The 8,017-nt window shown below is 45.9% G+C and overlaps 2 non-coding genes across 2 annotated transcripts; one reads left to right on the forward strand and one right to left on the reverse strand.

Annotated features, from left to right (window-relative positions):
- Positions 1 to 1,507: 1,507 nt before the first annotated feature.
- LOC119939865 lies at positions 1,508 to 1,698 on the forward strand. Its single transcript, XR_005454824.1, has one exon. It is a non-coding gene; the product is annotated as a U2 spliceosomal RNA (small nuclear RNA).
- A 6,181-nt stretch (positions 1,699 to 7,879) lies between these two features.
- On the reverse strand, positions 7,880 to 8,017 carry LOC119939809. Its single transcript, XR_005454772.1, has one exon. It is a non-coding gene; the product is annotated as a small nucleolar RNA SNORA7 (small nucleolar RNA).

Below are 8,017 nucleotides of genomic sequence, written 5' to 3' on the forward strand. Positions count from 1 at the left end.
TCAGAAGAACCTGAGTTTTAATTCCTGCTCAACCATTTATCTGCTGCGTGACCTTGGACAAATCACTTCTCTGGGCTTCAGTTACCCCATCTGTAAAATGGGGATTGAGATTGTGAGCCTCTTGTGGGACAGGGACTGTGTCCAACCTGATTAACTCGTATCTACCCCAGCACTTAGAACAGTGCTTGACGCACCATAAGCCCTTAACAAATATCATCATCATTATTATTATTATTGTTAGGAAAAGGAGGGAGAAGACAGTAGAAAGAGAGGAAGGATGAAGGGATCCTCTCCTCTTTCTCTTTCACCGCTTTGCTCCTGGCCTTTCAGAGAGTGAGATCATTCATTCATTCATTCATGATGATGATTCATTCATGATGATGATTCATTCAATCGTATTTATTGAGTGCTTACTGTATGCAGAGCACTGTACTAAGCACTTGGGGAGTGCAAGTCGGCAACATATAGAGACGGCCCCTACCCAACAATGGGCTCACATTCTTGGAAGGGACCACAAAATTCAACACTGGCCCATTAAATGAGGAGTGCTCTGAACACAGTAAGCGCTCAATAAATACAATTGAATGAATGAATGAATGGATGGTCTCTCTACCCTTGAACAAGTTAATGGTTTTTCGCGGGGGAGTTTCTGGGTGGGGGATGACACAAAGAAATGGCAGAGAAAGAAGCTGGTTGGATGCCATGAGAGAAAGAGAAAAAGAGAATCAGAAAGCGATCGAGAGTCAGAGATCCAGTCTCCAGCAGTACGGACTTGGAGCAAAGGGAGGATTCGGGAGAAAGGTGAGGTGTTTGGTATTCATTAAATTAAGCTGAAAATGGGGATGAGACATCCGGCAGGGGAAGCTCCGTGAAACTACCCAGCAGGAGGCGGGGGGAGGAAAGGGAGGGTGAAGTCAGTTGGGGGTTAATTACCTAAAGATGATAATTGGAGCTTAAAATGGATAAGCCACTAAGACCTGAGAAATGAAAAGAGCAAGGGAGCTCGAAGTGAATCCCGTGGGGTCAGCGAGAGAGAAAGGAGTGGGAGGAAGATCACCACTGAGGTAGGAGGAGAAGCCGTGGAGAAAAAAAGCAACCTCGACTCATTCAGGGTCCCGTAGGAAAAGGGAGAAATCTAAGAGAGGTGACAAAGAGGAGAAAGAGCAGAGACGATGGGGATTGAGGCACGGGGCTTCTTGTTCCTAATCTTGATCAGCTTCTCTCCAGAGCCACATGGCTCTTTGAAAGGAGTCCATGTTTTCTAGCTCTGGAATTCTACTCCGCAAATGGAAATTGGCTGAAAATCGTTTCTGGAATATTTCACCGTTTGACTCGGTTCAACCCCACGTTATGTCTGGGAGGTAGCTAAGCAGCTGGCACAGATGCCCATTATACAGCCGGGCAAACTGAGGCCCAGGGAGGGGAAGGAAATGACTTCCTCAGGAATAGAGCATGGAATCAAAAAGGCAACCCTTGAGAGTGCTAGCCCAGAATTCGGTTCTGGAGAATCGCTTCTTGGCCTTTTGGCTAAGATTAAGTGTAGTGTCTGTTCTTATCAGTTTAATATCTGATACGTCATTGATGTGAAGACACTGTGTTAAGCGGCTTTTTGGAGAAAGGAGGTGGGTTGGGAGCTTGCTCCGTTCCCTCCACACATCAGCCTGGTATTGTAGTACTTCCAGGATAGGTGCCTTTCCCCGGATGGCCAGCGCTTAGAACAGTGTTTTGCACATAGTAAGAGCTTAATAAATGCCATCATCATTATTATTAAAACAGATCTAGGGCTGGTTGTTTGGAGGTGGACGGGGAGAGATATCTTCCCGGGGAGATAATACCATGAATGCTCCACTGTTCTTGCAAATTAACATATGCGGGGGGAACCAGAGTGGGGTGAGAGAAGGAAACAGAAAAGCTGCGGCTATAAGTCTCCGATACAGGTACATGGAGCCATTGATTCTATGAACTTTCCACAGTGTGGAAGAGCAGTATAAATAGATCCAAAAATTAAAGCTATCCTGCCTTCTTTCTTCCTCTCTTTTTGCACACCCTCTTTTGTGTCCAGGCAGATTTGTTCACAGACACCATCCAGTAACAGCTCACAGTTCTCTTTCTCTCTTTCTCTCCTTTGCATCTCGAAAAAAAGCTAGAGAGAGTTTTCACTGTTGTCCTACTGTACCTCCAAGGGTCCAAAAGAGTCCCAGGTCTAGATGTGTCTTGAGATTCCCGCAGCAGAAGGGAAGGGGGCTGAAGGAGAGGGAGTGTGTAACGAAGAAAGTGAAGGCAGTCTGGAAGCCTTAACCAAATGGCAAGGGGATTCTGGGCACCAAAATAAATGTAACGTGGACCCAAACCAAAGCTTGCACAAAACACCACGGGAGCCAGTCTTCTGGTGGAAACGCGGTTCCTCGGAGGATTTTGACGAAGGAACAAATCCCCGCTAACGAGCAGCATCTCCTCAGTCACTCCACGAGACCTGAGGTCCTGGTGTCGTGGACACCCACGACAAAGCCGATTTGAACATCAAAACGGAATAGGGAGGGTCACGGAGCGAGCCTGGGGGTACGTCTTAAAACCAGCCGTTCGGGTCCCTGGGGCCCAAGATGGCACCCAAAATCAAAGAGGCAAAAGCGAACTTACAGATACATCATCTTCTGTCAGGGAGGAGGAGACGTACGCTTCCGTGTCCCCACAGCTGTCCGCTTCCCGATCAGACGGGTGGCATCTTCGTACCTAGTGGAGATCTGTCGGTGGGAAGGAGGGAAAGGTGAAATGACACAAGGAGTTGAGATAAAAACGAGTCTAACAGGTCTGGACAGAGCAGCTTCAATCAGTCCTAAGGACCTGAAGGAAGCCCGTCAGGAGAGGTATTAGAGTTCCAGTAAGGTATTAGAGTTCTTTGTATTGGCCAATTAAAGAAAGGGAGAAGAAACTCGTTTTAAGGATTTACGTGAGAGATGGAAAGGAATGCAGCCAGCTAAAGAATGAAAAAAATAAAATAAAAACCTGCCGGTAAATATAGGTAATCACGACTCCGAAAGAAGTCATCGACGGAAAACGGGAAGAGGCCAAATTTTCGGTTGTTCTCTGCCAGAAGGATTTTTTATGGTCTGGGGTTGTCCTACTGTTTATTACTTATTGATTTCTAAGCTGAATGCATATTGATGGGGTGTTAGAAATCCATTCCCTTTGCAAAATGTTCTCCATCCTCTTTACCTTCTTCTCTGTAACAGATGATTGAATCAGAGAAATGGGCCAAGAAAGGAATTTTAAACTTTGGCCTCGGAGGATGATTCGTTTGTAGAACTGTTCTTCCCCAGTTCTAAAGCGGGGGTGGGGGGAGCGGAGGAGAAGGAGGAAGTTGGGTTTGTGGCTTGCTTCCTGCAAAAGACTTGAGATGCTGCATGGCCTAGAGAAAAGAGCACGGGTCTGGGATCAATCAATCAATGGTATTTATTGAGTGCTTACGGTGTGCAGAACACTGTACTGAGCATTTTGGAGAACACAGTATAACAAGCAGAGAAGCAGCGTGGCTTAGTGGAAAGAGCATGGGCTTGGGGGTCGAGGGTTCTAATTCTGGCTCTGCCACTGATCACCTGTGTGACTTCGGGCAAGTTACTTGACTTATCTGTGCCTCAGTTGCCTCATCTGTAAAACGGGGATTAAGACTGTGAGCTCCACGTGGGACAACCTGATTACCTTGTATCTACCCCAGCACTTAGAACAGTGCTTGGCACATAGTAAGCGCCTAACAAATGGAATAATTATTAATTATTATTATCATTATTAACAGGGAATGTAGAAGGGACCTGACTTCTAGTCCCAAAACCACCACTGGCCTACTGTGTGGGCTTCAGTTTCCCCATCTGTAAAATGGGCAGAAAAGTCCTGCTCAACCTCCCTCTTAGATGCTGAGCCTCATGTAATAGTAATATTAAGAGCATAACTCCAGAGCACTGTAATCAATCAATTAATCACTCATATTTGAGTGCTTACTGTGTACACAACACTGTACTAAGGGCTTGGGAGAGTACAATATAACAGAATTGGTAGACACATTCCCTTAGCTTGCAGTCTGGAGGGGGAGAAAGACATTAATATAAATATATTCATTACGGATCTATACATAAGATATTGGGTCACAGAGAAGGGTGAATAAGCACCACCCTAAGAGCTGGGAGAAAATACATAGGCGAGAATTAAACACAGTCTCTGTCCCTCGTGAGGTTCAAAATCAAAGTGTAGAGACCGTGCTCAGGGTGAACCTCTTGTTCTTATGGTAATGTTTAGCACAATAAACACCCTAATAATTATTCTTATGATTACATGAAAGGATCAGGAAGATCCTGGGCTATAGTGCCACATACGGCAGCTGCCAATTGAGATGCTAGAGAAGTAGCATGGCTCAGTGACAAGAGCGCAGGTTGGGAGTCAGAGGTCATGGGTTCTAATCCCGACTCCACCACTTATCAGCTGTGTGACTCTGGCCAAGTCACTTCACTTCTCTGGGTCTCAGTTACCTCATCTGTAAAATGGGGATGAAGACCGTGAGCCCCACGTGGGACAACCTGATCGCCTTGTATCCCCCCCAGCACTTAGAACAGTGCTTGGCACTTAGTAAGCACTTATCAAATACTAACATCATTATTATTATTACGCTCTTTCTTCTCACCCGGTCAGAAGAGTCACCGCTGATGGCCTCTTGCCTTTACGGTTCTTCAGCCCCTCAGGTGGCAAGATGGAGAGTATTGAATCCCAGCACTCTCACTTGGGAAGATCCAGCAATTAGACCTTGGCCCTCGGCCATTCTCTGTGGAGAGAGTCTGTGGAGGAGAGGCTTTTAAGGATCGCGAGGGTAAACATCACTTGCCTGAACTTGTAACCTCTTATTAGAAAACCTGTCACAGATGAGCCACCCTTCATAATGATAAATGGTTCATCAGCATAATTGGAGTTGACATATTCGTGTTTAAATAATGTCACAATTTCATAGATGGTGTTATAATAGACTATCACCTCGGAATCAGAGACTTCCTTAAGGCAATAGAAAGGCATTACACTTGGGGGAAGGGTAAAATACTTTTCGGATTGTCAGTTTTCTCACGGCAGCAAGAGCGTCCGAGAGAAATATAAAATACTCATTAGTAACAATAATAATAATTGTGGTTTTTGTTGGACACAGGATAATCAGGTCCCCCATGGGGCTGATGGTCTAAGGAGGAGGGAGAACTTTTCTGAATGTCATTTTTATCACAGCAGTAAGAGTGTCCCTTGTCAGTTTAGTCCCTTCTAGACTGTGAGCCCGCTGAAGGGCCCGGGCTTTTTCCACTGAGCCATGCTGCTTCTCCAAATACTGTGCAACAGTATTTGGCACATAGTAAGCACTTAACAAATACCATTTATTATTATTATTATTATCACTATTATTTATTAACCTAACACAGCCTTGTCCACCTGGCCTTTTCTGGGAAAGGGGAGGGGTGGCCACTTTGGAGCATGACAGTTTAGTCTGGTCAACGGAGCAAACACAGAACTGCTGCTCCCCCCATATCCCACAACACCAGGACAAAAAATGCACTTAAACAGTTTTTCTTAAATATGGTAGGTTTAAAACAAACATGAAGCATATTTCCCAGTGTGGGTGGTAAGCGTAACAGATTTGTTAACCTCAGAAGTCATACAGGCAGAAAATATACTTGGGTCAAGAAGGGTTTGGATCAATTAAGGCATGAAGTAACAGAGAAGCAGTGTGGCTCAGTGGAAAAGAGCCTGGGCTTTGGAGTCAGAGGTCATGGATTTAAATCCTGGCTCTGCCAAATGTCAGGTGCGAGACTTTAGACAAGTCACTTCACTTCTCTGGGCCTCAGTTCCCTCATCTGTAAAATGGGGAAGAAGATTATGAGCCCCCCGTGGGACAACCTGATCACCTTGTAACCTTCCCAGAGCTTAGAACACTGCTCTGCACATTGTAAGCACTTAAGAAATGCCATTATTATTATTTTTATTATTATTATGAAAGGTCCATAAGTGCAGGAAGTTTTGGATGAGAGAGACTAGATAAGGGAATTAGTTGGTTTGACCATAACCATGAGAATGGATGTCAGGAGGGCATCTAACATACCGTTCCCCCATGCATTTTTTAGATTTACTGTGAGAGACAGAACGTTGGCCTGGGAAAAACAAAACCGGGGCAACTATCGGAGCAGTGGCGATGAGCACGGGCCTGCGATTCAGAAGGACCTGGGTTCTTATTCTGACCACCATTTAGTCGGCTGTGTGACCATGGGCAAGTCACTTCACTTCTCTGTATCTCAGTTCCCTCATCTGTAAAATGGGGATGAAGCCTGTGAGCCCCACATAGGACGGAGACTGCTGTGTCCAATCGGATTAACTTGTATCTACCCCAGTGCTTAGAACAGTGCTTGGCGCAGAATAAGTGCTTAACAAATACCATGAAAAAGGGGAAGCTGGAGGTTTGAACTCATGCAATAGTGGGGTCAGCTTTTTCCTTTACTTCCCCTCACCCCCCAAGTCCTTATTCCCCCAAACTGCACCAACAAGACCTTTTCGATTCCCCTCTGACTGGATACCATGCTTAACTCCACTAGCTTGTAAGCTCCTTGAGGGCAGAGAGCGTGTCTTCTAACTCTATTGCACTCTCCCAAGTGCTCAGTACAGTGTCCTGAGCACACGGTAGATGTTCAACAAATACAAGTGACCGACCGATTGACTCCCGACCTCAGGCAGCTCTGGTATGGGCCGATTGAGGAGGAATTCCTGATTCTGCCCCCCGTGATGTGCCGCACTGGTCGAGTAAATGGACCAGAAGAGGGCCGCAGGAAGCCCATTCTCACTAGGGATTGCGAGCAGCAACCCATTTTCCCTGCCTTAGAGAAATTACGGCAGAACACTGGGCAACCCTGTTTGCATCCTGCCTCAGCAAATCATCGGCTGAAGTTTCATTTCTAGTAACGGACTCTCTCGGCTGCAACGAAAACATTTATTGTTTTAATTGACCACCATATTGGTTTCTCACAGGTGAACCACTTTTTTATTTGGTTAGCAAGAAAGTCCTAACGTGTGTTTCTTAGAGGTGAACCGCTTCATCAATTAATGACCAAGAAAACTCCTGATAATGACTGGAAAACCCAACTTCATTTCATGTCCTTGGGTGCTGTTAAGTCTAAACCTGAGAGGACAGGGCAGAACTGGCCCAGTCAATGGAACCTGTGGTATTGGTATGTGTTATTTTTTTAAGCTCTTACTATGTGCCAGGCACTGTACTAAGCACTGGGGTAAATACCAGCTAATCAGATTGGCACAGCCTATGTACCATATTAATCCCTATTTGACAGGTGAGGTAATTGAGACACAGAGAAGTGAAGTGACTTGCCCAGAGTCACACATAAGATCTGGGATTAGAACCCAAATCCTTATAACTCCCAGGCCCGTGCTGTAGCCACTAAGCAACACTGCTTCTGTGGGTTTGTCTTGTACTTATCAGCTGTGTGACTTTGGGCAAGTCACTTAACTTCTCTGTGTCTCAGCTACCTCATCTGTAAAATGGGGATGAAGACTGTGATCCCCCCGTGGGACAACCTGATCACCTTGTTAACCGCCCCAGCACTTAGAACAGTGCTATAATAAATGCTATCATTATTATTATTATGCTGTTGAGTCATCTCCATCCCATAGCGACGCCATGGACACATCTCCCCAGGACGCCCCACCTCCATCCGCAATCGTTCTGGTAATGGATCCATAGATTTTTCTTGGTCAAAATCCGGAAGTGGTTTACCACTGCCTCCTTCCGCGCAGTAAACTTGAGTCTCCACCCTCGATTGTCTCCCATGTCGCTCCTGCCCTGCACAGGGGAATTTTGATGTGCAGCAGATGGTCTTCCACTCGCTAGCCACTGGCCAAGCTAGGAATGGAATGGACAGGCCTCTGCTTCCCTCTCCCTCCTGTAGCCAAGACTGGTAGAGGACTGGAAACTCTCCAGGTATGATCCGGAGAGTCT

The sequence above is a fragment of the Tachyglossus aculeatus genome, chromosome 17 (assembly GCF_015852505.1).
Source record: "Tachyglossus aculeatus isolate mTacAcu1 chromosome 17, mTacAcu1.pri, whole genome shotgun sequence".
In the NCBI taxonomy this organism is placed as follows: domain Eukaryota; kingdom Metazoa; phylum Chordata; class Mammalia; order Monotremata; family Tachyglossidae; genus Tachyglossus; species Tachyglossus aculeatus.